The following is a 15,639-nucleotide window of genomic DNA, read 5'->3' on the forward strand; positions in this document are numbered from 1 at the left end:
TCCTCCCAGTGACGGCAGCAGTGGTGATGCAACGCTAATGAAATGGTTCTCCGCCTCAGGGGACATTTTGTGGCCAGAACCCCCAGGCCTGGAACACTGGGTCAGGACTCTTGGGGTTCACGAAGTCATTGGCCCTTGCCTCAATTTTACTCTCACCTTGTGTGGGATCTTGTGGGACTCGGCCTAAGCCAGGCACGCTCCCACAGTCACCTTCAAGCTGTGTCTCTGTGTGTTCTTAAAAGGCAAGAGTGAAAAAGCCCAGACACCTGGATGGGAGACGTAGAACTGACGATGCCATGCCGACTGGGGACTTTATCCGGGGACTTAATTCACTTTACTTTGAAAGCTTCTCACCCTCTAAGAGGCAGACTGAAAATGAATTTTAAAAGAGGCCCCCGATTACACCCTCAGCCTACCCTTCACTTTGAAAACTGATAAGCAAACCTACTCATCCAACATCCAACCCCACCCCTGGTTGGCTTCCTTCACACCCACCTCCCACAGGACCCCCAGCTTTGACAACAAGATCATCTGCCAGCACTCCAGGGCCTGCACAATTGACTGGACAGAACTGGCTGCCTTCCTAGGAGCCCTTTGTGAGCCATCAGAGAGCCAAGCTCCAGCAAAAGACAGAATTTGCCTTCACTGGCTTCCTTATACCTACAAGGTCAAGTCCCCACTTTCTAGACTGCCATCCCATGCTGCCAACCATCTGGCTCCAGCCTTGCAATCCAGCCTCCCTACAGAAATCCTCTTATTCACAACCCTCCATATCTGGCAGGAAATTCCTGCCACCCACCTTTGCTAGCACCTTCTCCTGCTCTTGAGAGCATCCTCCAGCCCTCCTGCTCCAGCAATCCAGATCCTATGGGGTCCCCCCACCCCAATATTCTTACCCACCTCTGCAAACTACAACACCTAGTCTGATGCTCAGGATCTCTCATTTGACACCAGGTATATGCACTCTTCAAGAGAGTTACAGAACTACAGAGGAGGAAGTGACCTTACACATCACCTAACGTAGCATCCTTCAGTTCTTCAAGACAGAAATCCAAAGTGTACACACGGCCTTCCCACTCTGCAGACCAGAGAGCTTGCTCCTAGGCCATGGAGCATCATGGGCTTCTGGAAGGCAAGTTCCCCGTCAGCTGCCTTCCGCTGTTCTCTCAGAGCTTCCCATGGCGCCCTCCCTGCAGAGGAGCAAGAAAAGGCTGGCCAGTGAAATCCCTGCTGCCATACTGGTTTAGGATGCCTAACTATTCTGAGGCTAGAAGGTCTCTTTTTATTTTTTCCACAGTGTGTAGCTTTCTCCACAGCAAATTACCTATTACTTAAAAGCCATTTCCACCTTTATCTCTTTTCCTCTACCTCCCCTCCCCTCAAAATGAATCCTTTGCCGAGGCAGTAGGCATCTTCCTTAATTGCCACAGTTTGTCTTCCCAATTGTCACAACACAGCCTTTCCGTCCAAGGTCCCAAGTTCTGGATCTTGTTCCAGGGTAAGACAGATAAAATAAAAATGCCAAGAAATAAGCTGGAAGCAAGGGTGCTGCCCCTCTCCGAGTCCCTGTTGCTACTTAATCAGACTGCACCACACCCCAAACCCTAGGGAGTCCACAGTGGCCCTCGTGTCCTTTCAAGTCTAACATTAACTTTACAAGGTTCTGTCTGCTTCACTCTCAGTTTGGAATCACATTTTTTCTTTTGAACAAGGCCAGGAAGTAGCCACTGTAACTTGTTAGTGAAGTCATATGAGAACATACAAGCAAGTATACAAATGTATGTTCGATTCAGGGGTAACATCAGCCTACGGTACACAGGGATGGCTTTGTAGAAAAAGTACGATTTGAAATGGTCCTTAAAAGACAAATTGGGTTTGGACAGTGTTTCAAGTGGGGGACATAAGGAGACAAAGTCACAGGAGTAGGATCTAACGTGGCAGGAGACAATTAACCAGGACTGAGTATAAACTGTAGCTGTCCTTCAAACAATGAGCCTATAGATGTCCACCAGTGACATGGTCAAGAGATTTCCTCCAAGAGATCACTTGGGTGAATGCAGAAAAGGGGGGATGGGCAGGAAGAAAAGAATGGAAAACAGGGGGACCTCTGAGAAGCCAAAACAACAAATGGTACTCCTGAGGCCCCGAGACAAAGACAGAGGCCTATGTGAAATCTGCGGATGAGAGTTGGGAAGGGCCCTGGGGACATTTTCCCTGCCTGTGTCCCCCCCTCTTCACCAGCACCCGCCACAGAAGGGATAATAAAATATTAATTCTATCTGATCTGGGGCCACCCAGGCAGTATCATGTCATATGATACTTTAATGACCACAAGTCAGGCAACACAGCCTGGCTGTGAAGGAGGAACTCCTCTCCCAGCCCAAATCCAAAAGGTGCTCATGTTACAGGAAGAAACAGGAAGTGGGGCTCAGAAACTGAGAGTGGGGCCCCATGAACGTACCAGGGCCCCCTGGGAGCCTGCTCTGTCTATGCAGGATAGAAAGGCATCTACCACTTCCCACCTTGTTCTTCATCACCACTAAAGTGAGCTGTTCTTCAGCGTATGGTGTCACTCCAGAACTAATAAAATGTGAAAGTCTAATTGTATTAGCAATTTCCCATCATATTCTATTAATATGTATCATATTGGTATCCATTTTCACTAATGTGACATGAAAGGCAGTAATGTGATTACTTTTTAGTGAAAACAAATGCTAATGTAATTAAATGTTGACCACATAAGCTGGAAGATACGGCAACCAGCAGGTATTTGGGACTTCTAAAAAAAAAAAAAGAAAGAAAGAAAGAGAGAGAAGAAAAGGAAAGGAAAGAAAAAAAATGAAGGAGGTGGAGGAAGAGGGAGGTGTCAATCAGAACCGGGCAAAAATATTTCGAGTGTGCCATTGAAATTCATCGTCAAAACCTGCCAACAACAGAACTCTTCTTTAGGACACTGCCTGGCACACTGTAGGTTAACAGGCACGATGGAAGGCAATACAATATACAATTAAGACATGGTTGTTGACATCAGAGAGATCTGCCTTCAGACTCTGGAATTTTCTAGCTGGGAACTTTGGGCAAGTTAATTTCTTTAAGCCTTGGTCTCAGCATTTGAATAACAGAGATAATAACAGCATCAAACTCAGAGGTTCTTAATAGAATTAAATGAGATCATGCTTGTAAAGCACTTGGCAGTGTCTGGCACATAGCGAATGCTCACAAAATATTAGAAATTATTGTTGTGATAAACATAAGAGCAGAATAGTCTAAAACTTTTTGTCCAATAATATTAGTTCATGTTCAGCATGTAGCCCTTTAAAATATGCCTTTGTTGTGCTGGAATATTCTACCTTCTTTGAAAGATGCAGAAGAAAATGCTACAAACTAAAAGGAAAGAAAACATGGGAAATGGAAACTAAAACTACCCACGAACCCTTCTAAATTTTGTTCACTGCTGAGCTAAGAATGAGGGAGATTTTTAGGTTCAAATGTGCAAAGACCAAGTGTCCTTCTGGAGTGTAAAAAAGTGTTTTTGTTGTTGTTGTTTTCATCCAGGTCCTTTGTCCCTTCCTGTTGCTAGTTCAGAAGCGAACACCCAAAAACCCTTTACTGTACTGAGCAGGAAACACAAGAGGTATTTACCTACAGACTCGGCCATTGCCAGGGACACAGAGGGTGTGAACTGGCCACGAAGCACCTGTGACCCAGGCTTCTAACCAGCTGGGTGGCAGGTGCTCTAAGAGAGATGTGGCCTTTCAGAGGCTCTTCACAGCTAGGACTCCTACAGGAGGAAAGCTAGAGACCAGAGAGAGGACCAGAAGACCTCTTGTGGTTGTTTCCCAACAGGATCAGTGCAGGACAGTATAGGTTCTGGCTACGGAAGGCTGCTGGAGCCATGTCTGCCCCTAGTGGCCCCACATCATTTCCAAGTTCCCTTCTGACCGCAAGAGGCTCTGACTCCACACCACACACCTGAGAGAACCAAAGCTCTTAGCCATCAACTTTGACTTCTGACAAGCAACTCAAAGTTTCTCCATGTTCCAGCATCCTTAAAACACATTTTCCCTCAGATATTTGGAAAGAGCATCTATGAAATGAGAATGGGTTTGTTCAAGGTGCCTGGTGTCCTTGGGTGCCTGGACACATTGAAAATTTCATTTTATATGACAGAGAATTCCACACACTTAGAGCTTTACATTATTTAGAATTACTCTGGACTGCTCTTTTCATAAATGAAGTTCATGTACTAAGCATTATGTTCAGCACTGTATTTAATACATCAATCCCCTGAGACCTGCACTATTAACCCCATTTTACAGAAAAGGAGCTGAGCTGAGAGAACAGCCAGTAACTAGAGGCAGCACTAAAAATTAAATCCAGGCTGATTCTAAATCCAGTATTTTCCAGAGAACTATCTGCCTTTGTGAGAAAATACTTTTTCTCGTCAAAAGTTACTAGAAGCTCACTGAGGGCAAGAATTGCCTTTTACCAAATCCAATGAAATTAGGAGCTCTGAGTTTAATCCCTGCCTCCACCTCTCACCTACTGTGTGGACTTCAACTGTTATCTGGCCTTTTTAAGCAGCAGAGCTGTGTAATTTATAGTCCAGAACAGAACACATCTGAGACTGAAGGGGAAAACTAACCAGACAGGATGCTGAGATGACAGATAAACCAAGGTTGTCCTCAGGAAATGGAGACACATGGTCCCTCGGAGCCTCGCACACTCATCTGCAAAATAGAGAGGCTGGATGAAACACCGAGGTCAAGAGGGCATGAGTATAGTACTATACAATGAGTATAGTACTATACGATGAGTATAGTAAGGGGGGGAAGGATATTCATCTGGACACCTAACCAGGAACACAAAATAGTGAATACTGGGGGCAGAATGAGCACACAAAATGCATTTGTTCACGTATTGTTTAACCTCTGAAAAACACTACAAAACATATAAAAGAAAAGCCATCTCTAATCTCACCAACTATAGCCCTCTTTGGAGTTTGGTGCATTGCTCTTTCCTGATTTGTACTTATGTTTCAATAACATAACATATATAGACACACATCTTTTTTTTTTTTTTAATCAAAAAGCAAGTGATCAAGCTGTTGGCCTGCACTGTGTTTCTGCTCATATCAGCATATAAAGATTTGCCTAATAAGGCAATATGATGCATCATCGTCCATCACTGCATGGAACTGTACATCTCACCATTTCCCCTCTTACCGAATGAACATTTAAATTACAGCCATTTCACAAAGAATTGTGAAGAATGTCATTATACATATATCCTTAATATAGATACAATACTCCTATTATTATTTTATTTTTTAGGTACTACACAAGAGCATTTTAAATTCTAAGGAATCCAGCAAAACTACTCACCAGAAAGTCTGTACCCATATACCCATTCCCACTGATACTATATGTGTCTGCCCATTTCCCTGAATGCTTGTCAGTATCAATGTGTTTTCATTTTTGCAACTCTCCTAGGTGAAAAAACAATTATATGCTAGTGTTTAACATTTCTTTAATAACTAGTAAGGCTGAGTATCTTTTCAAATGTTTATCAGCCAGAGGCGCCTGGGTGGCTCAGTCAGTTAAGCATCCGACTCCGGTTCAGGTCATGATCTCAGGGTTTGTGAGTTCAAGCCCCATGTTGGGTTCTGTGCTGACAGCTCAGAGCCTAGAGCCTGTTTTGGATTCTGTCTCTCCCTCTCTCTCTGCCCCTCCCCCACTCGTGCTCTGTCTCTCTTTCTCTCAAAAATAAAAAAACATTTAAAAAAAATTTTTTTAAACTACAAATGTTTATCAGCCACTGATATATATTTTTCTGTAAATTACCTGTTCATATTTTTGTCCATTTTTCTATGGGCTGTCTTTTACTTTCTGTTTGTAAGACCTTATATATTAAGAATTCTTATATATTAAGAATTGTAATCCTTTATATGGGATGCAAATATCTTCTCCCAGTCGGTCATCTGTCTTACAAATTTGTTTACATTGTCTTTTCGCATGTGCAAAATTTTTTGCTTTTGAGTCCTATGTTTCTATTCTTTTTTCTCCAAGGCCTCTGGGGTTCCTGTCTTCCTTTGCAAGTGATTCCACCCCCAAGTTTATAGAATATTATGCGTGGTGGAAGTCTGAGGCTGGGAGTCCCCTGGAGTCACACACAAAGAGGGCTGGGTTGGAGCCCTAGGTAACTAGTGGGCAAGGCTGGGGGATACTGAGCAGCAGCACTGCTCCTGCTTCTCTCCCAAAATACTCCAAAGGTCAGAGAAGAGTGGATCCACACTGCCAGGGGTCTGACAGCCCAGCTCAGTGAAAGGAAAAAGTTCTTAGAAATCCCATGCTTTATCTTAAGAATTCATTAGAATTTTGTTTTCTACTCCATGACTTATTAATACTTATTTTGCTATAGAAGTAATATTTTGATTACTACCAAACTAAATTATTTAACTTCCCCTCCTTGAAATCCACCAGGTTTATGAAGCAGGCAGCACTAGGCACTTCCAGTGGTAACTGAACCCCAGGTTCAGGCATTTTTTTAAATTGTTATTAAAATTAGACCAAAGCAAGAGTGGCTAAAATGAACAAATCAGGAGACTATAGATGCTGGCCAAGATGTGGAGAAACAGGAACCCTCTTGCACTTTTGGTGGGAATGCAATCTGGTGTATCTGCTCTGGAAAACAGTGTGGAGATTCCTCAAAAAATTAAAAATAGAACTACCCTATGACCCAGCAATAGCACTGCTAGGAATTTACCCAAAGGACACAGGAGTGCTGATGCATAGAGGAACATGTACCCCAATGTTTATAGCAGCACTTTCAACAATAGCCAAATTATGGAAAGAGCCTAAATGTCCATCAACTGACAAATGGATAAAAAATGGGGTTTATATATACAATAGAATACTACTTGGCAATAAAAAGAATGAAATCTGGCCATTTGCAGCAACATGAATGGAACTGGAAGGTATTATGCTAAGTGAAACAAGTCAGTCAGAGAAAGACAGATACCATATGTTTTCACTCATAGGTGGATGGATCTTAAGAAACTTAACAGAAGCCCATGGGGGAGAGGAAGGGGAAAAAAACAATGTTACAGAGAGGAAGGGAGGCAAACCATAAGAGACCCTTGGATACTGAGAACAAACTGAGGGTTGATGAGGGTGGGGGAGAGGGGAAAATGGGTGATGGGCAATGAGGAGGGCACTTCTTGGGATGAGCACTGGGTGTTGTATGGAAACTAACTTGTCAATAAATTACATTTAAAAAAACAATCCATCAATCAATCAATAAAATTAGACCAAAGCAGAGAGGGGGGACAATGTCCAGTTGACAAGTTCCACAGGTTAGGGAACTGACAGCTCCTTTCAGGACCTGTCATCCTGGGAATCTGACCTGAGTGCTGAACACAAAGGGGAAAGGTCTAGACTCTGCTTCCAGAACCCTTTGCTAATGCTTCCATTCCCTCTGCCCCTCCTGCCCCTTCCTCCACAAAGGTGTCCTGGCTCATTTTTTCTGCCTTCCACTCACCCTACCCTTTCCTCGACATCCCCAAACTCCTCTAGCTGCCCCATAATTTTCCAACATATTCTTGCATTGGGGCTGCTTTATTCCTATTTCGGAGCCATAGATCACAAACCTGCAACCTGGGCAAGCAAAGACCACCTTTACTTCAGGAGTTACCATGGAATGTGGCATCTTTCACTAAGACAGGCACTGTAGCAAAATGCCACACTGAACCCTCAGGGATAAGTTAGTTACTGTTGGTCTCCTGATGTATAATGTGGGTGATGGGCATGAAGGAGGGCACTTTTGGGGATGAGCACTGGGTGTTATATGTAAGAGATCAATCACTGGGTTCTACTCCTGAAGCCAAGTCTACACTGTATAACTAACTTGAATTTAAATTAAAATAATGATAATAATAATAATAACAATAATAATAATAATAAATGGGTCAAAAAAACAGAACTACTTTGTAGGGTCTAAGGAGAATCATATGAGTTAATACAGATAAAGTCCTAAAGGCAGTTTTCACAAAGTCAGCACTCAATAAAAGTCAGCTCTTGTCCCTATTATTATACCATATATAACTGCTCAATTAGTTTGTCAACTAACGAATGGTTCTTGTGCCACTGCTTTTGTCCATAAGAATAAGCAATCCCCTGTCCTAAAAGCATGGAGGGATGCTGGCTGAAGTGGGGTAGGGAGGGGGTTGTAGAGGTATGGTGTCAAGCAAGCAGATATGTGAGGGTAAGTAACCTGCTTGCCTGTCGCATGGCCCATGCATCCCACACCGAAAAGATCAACAGATCTGTGTGTTGGTTTGCATCACTTCCAACAGAACCAATTTAGAGGAAAAGCAGCAGCAGCCTCTGGAGGCCTGATTTTTCAGATGGATTTACTTGGCAAAAGTTCCTATCTGTTCAAAGTCTTGCATTCCTTCTCTTGGGCTGATCCTGAAGTAGGACTCATGGGCGCTTTTCACTCTCTCCTCTCAGTTCTGAAGCAGCACTGTGATTTGCCACTGTGATCCAGTTTTCATTCCAACTGCCCATGGGGCCCCATTCCCAGCATGGCTCTACCTCTTACTAAATGACAAAAGATCAAAGCTTTCATAAAGCCACAATGAGAGGGAAGGAGAGATCAGGTTATCTGGGCCATTCGCTATACACATACACAGGCATGTGTGTACTCACGTACACACACACACACACACACACACACACACACACACACACACACACTCTCCTTTGCCAGATTATAAACTGCAAAGCCAAACAAGCCATAAACTCTTATGAGGGACGAGGGGGAAAAGCCAAGCCAGAGAGATAACAACAATGTCAAATTTTCAGACATGAGCAGGTTTTTGTGTGTTTGGGCTCCAAACCAGAGGTTTGGGATGGAAAAGCTGGAAAAGCTGACAGGCCCTTAGAACTAAAGCAGCTCAACTGGGTGCCACTATAATAAATCAAAATCAGTTATGTAAAGTGTAAAATTATCATTTGGAAATCACTCTCTCTGAATAATTCAATCATTGACTTTCACATCAAACAACCATTTCAACCACCCACACACACAGTTCAGTCTCACACTGGTCTTAAACTCTCTTTAATTATCAGCATTAACCTATCACATTACTATTTCATTCCTATTTCATCCTGGGGGAGGGGTCAGTGATTATGATAAATCACAATGAACGAGAAAGACTTTCAGCTGTCCTTCCACACGGTTCCAGAGTTCCCTTGATCTGACGGTGACAGGTCTGCCTTTGTCCCAGGAAGGGACAAGGACAGATAAGCAGCCTCCCTCTTGACAAATGCATTACGGATGCCAGTCAAACAAAAAGGCCACAGAGCCTAGCTCTGCAGCTGTGCGTGGTCGTCTCCCGTGCCTACATCCCAGGCTGAGCAGGGATGGCTACCTGCCCCTCTGGCGGATGGGTAGAAGATGCAGATCCATGGAAACAAATTTCACCAACAGCATAGTTCCGTGTACCCCAATAAAAAGCCATTATCCTAAAATAATTCTTAAAATGTCTAAGACACATATGTCTAAAGCTAATCACTTATCCCTCCAAGAACAGCTTCCTGAGCCACAAAGGTAAGTCTCCTATTATAATCTTTTGGGGGCTTTGGCCCTTGCCTTAGTGATCCCCAAGAAACTGGGGCAGCACAAGGGCAGGCTTGAGGTGAAACATTTAAGTTAGGGAGTCAAGATTTCCTCCAGTGCTGGCTGGGAATCCAGCTTCCTAGTTCTGTACATCTAGGAGTGTCCCCTATCCCTACTTACCACTCCCACCCTCTCAACTTTCAGATCTTCGGGTTTCCATATATTTACTAGCGAAGGGACTATCATAAGGAAAAGCCAACAAGGTAAAGACGTTTCTGTACGGATGTCCACTGCAAGATACTATAAAAAAGAAGAAAACAACCTAAACGTCATCAATCGTGCACAGCTTAAATAAATTGTGGCACATCCATTCAATGGAATGCATTTCAACCACTGGCTATGTTTCACATTGCATTTATCAGCAAGAGACAGCTGGTCATAGCATACTTTTGAAAGAAAAAATAAAAATCAAGGGAGTCCTTTGAGAGCATCTAAACATGTCTGATTCTATTTCTTTTTAATAGGTAAGAAGAAAGAGGACAAACTATGCTAGGATATGTTCAAAATGCTAATAATGGTTATATCTGGGTAGCATTATTACAAGTGATGCTTACTTCTCATTTTCTACTTTATTTTTTTGGTCTGTATTTTCTTATCGGTCTACAAAGGAGCAGGTTAATAGAGTGGTTAGGAGCATGGACCTGGAATCAGTCTTTCTAGAATTAAATCTAGTTCTGCCACTAAAGGATGTGACCTAGAGTAACCTATTTAATTCTCCAGTGCCTCAGTGTCTTTATCTGTAAAATGGGGAAATAATCGTACCAGCCTCTCAGGACCACTGTGAGCATCAAATGGGATGATTTTAGAACAGTGGCTGACACATAGTAAGTACTGTGCAAGTATTATCTGTGATTATTCAGATAATCATATCTTTCTTGCATAATTAAAAAAAAAACAGGGTGCCTAAGGCCAGCTATCAGATCTTAGACACATCCACATCTCTTGGTATGAGTTTCCACAATAGTAAAATGAGCGAATTAGATAGATGACCTCAAAGATCCATCCCCATTCTGTGATGGCATAATTCAATGCAAATGCATCTAGTGGGCCCTGAGTATAGCCCAGAGGGTAAAGGGGACACTTCAAAGCACGAAGCAGTGGGGGCTAGTGGGAAGAGGGAGCGATGGGGCCCCTGAGATAGATCAGAGGGAGTGTGAGTGCAGGGCTGGGGGGAGGGGAGACTGCAAGAATACCAGCCAAGGCTAGCAGCCTCTACACTCAACTATGTGATTAAGTGACTGGCTTCTCTTTTTCACAAAGCCAAACTCTAGCTCAAAGAACCTCAGGGACTATTTTAAAGAAAAGTTATTCCTTTGTTTTTAATTGTAATTAAGTAGGTATTTTATAATTTTTAAATGGTGCAATTTACATGTCACTTCCATGATGCGCTGGGTACCCTTCACTGGAGGGAGAGAACGTAAGTTTAAGAGGACTGCTGTGTATTATTTTGTGATTAGCGAAGTGCATTTATGCAATTGTGAGTAGAACGGAGATACTGGGATATTTCAAGACTTCATTAAACATGCCAGAAGTTTAACACATTTACATGAAGCCAAAGTTTATTCATGTTAAGATTTCATTCATCCTTCTTCCCATACTTTGACAAAATGTTTAAGTTAGTTCCTCATTTTATTTGTCTACTGAGTTCCCTAAGTTAGGGAAATTAGTATTGTGTATGCGGTTTGATTTAATTAGCAATTGGGGAAATCGGCCTGGCATGTTTCATGGAAGCTTGGGGAAATTGTCAATTAGCATTGTGTTAATTGGTGTCTGCCGTCCTTGCTTTTTAGTTTTTAACCCCTTTTACCTTGTTCCCTCTTTCAGTATGTAAAATCTGGCTGTTTATTATTCTTTAAATAAAGGATTAATTGCCTGAATTCCTGCCTCTGCTCCACGTCCTTTTTCTCCCTGAGCAGATGGGGAGTTGGGCAGGCCCGTGGTGGCAGTCTGGTTGCTTTCAGGCCCTGGTCCTCCCTGGCACAGGAGGAAGCACTCTCTGCTGTACTGCCCTATGCCCAGCCTGAAGCTTCCTCTCTGCTGTCGTCAGTGCCCAGTGGACCTTCCCTGTCCGCAATCAAGGAAGATCCCTCCTGGCTCTCAGGAAACCGCCTCTGCTCATTGTTCTAGAGTCTGTGGCTGATACACTAGATTTGAGCAAGTCCTGTCATCTGTACCCTCCAGGAGGGCAGGCGGGGGAGCCTCTCCAAAGGCAGGCTGGAGGCTACATTAAGCGCCTAGTGGGAGCCAGTTCTTTAAATCTCACTGTATCCCCAAGAGGTAGGTTTACAGTAAAAAGGCTGGGGTTCAACTCCACTTGTGGGGTACAAGATGAACCTCTGTTCATCTTTTTCAACACTGTTATTTCCAGAGTTCAGCCCTCTGGGGACTGTATGGTCCTTCAACCAGCAATACTGGTAGTAGCTGGGGGCCTGAAAGAAATGCAGAATCTCGGGTCCCAGTGGGATCTTTAAGTCAGCATCTGCCTTTAACAAACTTCCCAGGGGATTTACATTATATTAAGTGTGAGAAGCACTGACCTAGCACATTGCTTGACTTGTATTAGGTCAAAAACTTGACTCTGCCGCTTGATTATTCGCGGTGCCCCAACATCTGTCGTCGTCTTCTCCATAGTCATAGAAATTCTGACTGGACACTTAGCTGTCCCAATAAAAAATACATTTCCCAGACTCTTTTGCAGCTAAAATTTTTACCACGTGATGAAGTTCTGGCCAATCAAATGTAAGTGGAAGTTTCCAATGATAGCTTCCAGAACACTTCCTTAAGGAAGAACTAGCATCCCACTCACCTCCACCCCAGCCATCCTACTGGTTGGCACATGGATGTAATGCCTTAGCTTCATCGTGGACCATGAGCATGAAGGCTATACTTTAGGTCTGACAAAGTAGAAATGTGGAAGGAGACAGGATCCCTGGAAAATCAGTGGGCAGAGCCCCCAACTTACCCTGAACTGTCTCCCCCACTTCTGAGATGGGAGAGGGTCCTATCTTTCATGGACAAGCCTACTCCTGACTAATACAAAACCCAAAGCCCACCTTGTCTGCATAACACATGGTGCTTCCCAAAGCAAAGAGGAGGTAGGGTGAGGAAATCACTTATGATGTAGCAAACAAGGACCTGTGGGCAGAAGTTCCTTGAAGACAGGTTTCAGCTCAACAAAGTTCTTGCCAAGAAGAACTGCCTAGCTGTGAAATGAACGGGCTACCTTATTGAGGCAGTGAGCTTCCCATCACTGGAAATGTTCAAACAACAGCTAAAGGGCCATCTTCCCATGCTTCTGAATGCTGCAGAAAGACATTCTTGTCCTGGATGGAGTATTGATCACTTTCCACCTCTAATTTCTTTTCTCCAGAAAATTGTAGAAAAACACAAATACATACTCAGGGCACAATGGATTTTAAATCTTGAACGTGCCCTCATCACTGAGCCAAGTTGGAAACCAAGAACCCTTCTGTTGCCTGTCAGTTCTACACAGGTCCTTCTATACTCCTCTTGGCCACTGGGGCTGAAAGTCTGAAAATTACACTTCACATACTCTCCAGCAGCTTCTGGTTAGGTTCTGCCAAGTCAGGCACCAGTGGGTGACAGGAAGGTGGGAGAAAGGGAAAAGCTCCCCGCCTTTTTCTCGGACATCAGAGGCAGCTCTGGCTCTGGCTGCCAGTCGCCATAACGGCAGCAGGAAAGAGTTGTTCCTGGTCCCAGCTGCCCAGAAGGGTGGCAGCCGGCACCTCCTCGGCGGTTCCAATAGCACAGCCGTGGGCTCAGGTGCAGACCCCAATCCAGGGGGATTAGCAGCTTCCTAATCTCTGGGTATTGCCCCTTGTTTCTTCTGCTCCTTCACAACCACCCTACTTTCTCCTTTTGCTCTAGTCCTTCCCTCCTTCCAGCACCTTTGTAACCAAGTCCCTGCATTAAATGTCCTCTTTGTGAAACATCCCAGGTGGTTCCCGTTTCCCTGGCTCGACCCTGACTGATGCAATCACCAGCTCTCTGGGTCTCTCTTCTCCCCTGAGGCCCCCCACTCAGTGCATGCTGGTGGGGGGGGGGGTGCGCATATATAAAATTAGCACCTGGCAGCAGCAGCACCCACCACCAGCCTTTCCTGCCCTGGCTTATTCCCGAGCTGTTATTCATCAGACAGCAAGCAAGACCAGAGGGCTGTAGAGTCTTCAACTTAACACCTAACAATCACAGCTGATGAGGCCGCACTCAGAGACAGATGTATGGCTTCAATTTCTCACCAGTATTTTAGTTCCCCGGGCTAGTTGTCATGTAGCCAGTCTCATTGAGAGGACATTAAGGGACCCATTTTTCAGGAGTTGGCTTATGCTAGCAGAACTCCATTTCCACGTGGTATTTATCAACAAGAAACTCTCAAACACGCTCTCACACCCTAGTCCCCAAGCAGATTTAACTACTAGACAGCACCCATTTATAAACAAGCAAATGAAATCCTTCTCTTTGATAAGGAGAGCACAAAAATTCTCTGCCGCAGGGTTGCTTCAAGAGGTCCCCTGGGAGACAGAGTTCTGGAGAAGATATCTCTTTCAGCCCTACCTACCCTGCTTCCAGCTCAGGATCCAGATTAGGCATTCTGGGCCCACTGGTTGGCTGTGGGGATAGGTGGGCCCAGAGAGCCGAGATGAGGAAGCTTGCGGATTTTCTACTCAACTCTTTCCACCTCTCATTCCAGAAAATACACTATCAACAGAATTGCAACCATTACACCATTAATCAATGCATTGGGTTAGGTAGATTTAAATCTCCATGAGGATGACACATTTTGGTAAATTTCTCTCACTGTCCTACAGGCATAAAAACTCTTGACACAAGTCTATGGGACCTGGCACAGGGTCCAGAACTAAATCCTAATGCAATCCCAGGATCCAAAGAGCTCCAATCCCTTTGGAGGGGGGATGGCTTTTCAGAGACCAACTGAGCTGCTCCAGAGAGGCTCAGGGAACACTGAGTGGCAATAGGGTTTGCTATGGGACATGGTCATGAATATTTCAAATATGCTTATGATTTGTAGATGTGGCTTACAACACAGTTCTGGTGGAGGATCAGTGTGTGTTTGTATAAGTCCCTCTTGGTACCAGCGCTAACATCAGAGGGATCTGGCTCCTGGCTCAGCCCACTGGCAGAGCAGGTTAACTGCTCACACCCTGTAAGAACATGAGACCTTGGTGAGAGCCAGGAATTGTGGCATCCCCTGGGGAGACCTAACCCACACGTGGCTGCCACTGTTTCATTTCTCCCATCACCCAAGGGGCTGACCACCAGGCCTTGGGGGATACTGGGACTGGAAAATAAAGGTCACAAGTGGACAATTTCCAATGGGTCACACTGATGAACACGAAAAATCTCCCTTCATGTTTTTCTCTACAGAAAATGTCTTCCTTTATTTCAGTTTATGCTCATCTCCCCTCTCCTGAAAGACTTATATCTGGGTTGTAATCAGAGTAATTAGAAAGTTTCAAGGGGTGCCTGGGTGGCTCAGTCTGTTACTCATCTGACTTCAGCTCAGGTCATGACCTCACGGATCATGAGTTCGAATCCCACATCGGGCTCTGTGCTGACAGCTCAGATCCTGAAGCCTGCTTCAGATTCTGTGTCTCCCTCTCTCTCTGCCCCTCCCCTGCTCAGGCTCTGTCTCTCTCTTTCTCTCAAAAACAAATAAACAGTAAAAAAATTTTTTAAGTTTCTCTCTGTCTCTGTCTCTCTCTATAGATATATGTACATATATACACACACTCACACACATATCCCCCCTCTCTCTATATATATACAAATATGCACACACACATTTATAATGTATACATATATACACACTATATATTTATAGTGTCTCTATATATACACATACACCACCACATATACTATGCATGTGAGTGTATGTTTACACAGAATGAGGAAAAGAATCCAACTAAGACAGGAAAA

At 44.1% G+C, this 15,639-nt stretch overlaps 1 long non-coding RNA gene across 2 annotated transcripts in view; it reads right to left on the reverse strand.

Annotated features, from left to right (window-relative positions):
- LOC111559819 overlaps nucleotides 1-15,639 on the reverse strand; it is a 512,683-nt gene that overhangs the window by 475,567 nt on the left and 21,477 nt on the right. For both annotated transcript variants that reach the window (XR_002741141.2, XR_006595594.1), the window contains exon 2: nucleotides 4,646-4,730. This is a non-coding gene — a long non-coding RNA (uncharacterized LOC111559819). The remainder of the gene's footprint in view (nucleotides 1-4,645; nucleotides 4,731-15,639) is intronic.

Source organism: Felis catus, chromosome A3 (assembly GCF_018350175.1).
Source record: "Felis catus isolate Fca126 chromosome A3, F.catus_Fca126_mat1.0, whole genome shotgun sequence".
NCBI classification, from domain to species: domain Eukaryota; kingdom Metazoa; phylum Chordata; class Mammalia; order Carnivora; family Felidae; genus Felis; species Felis catus.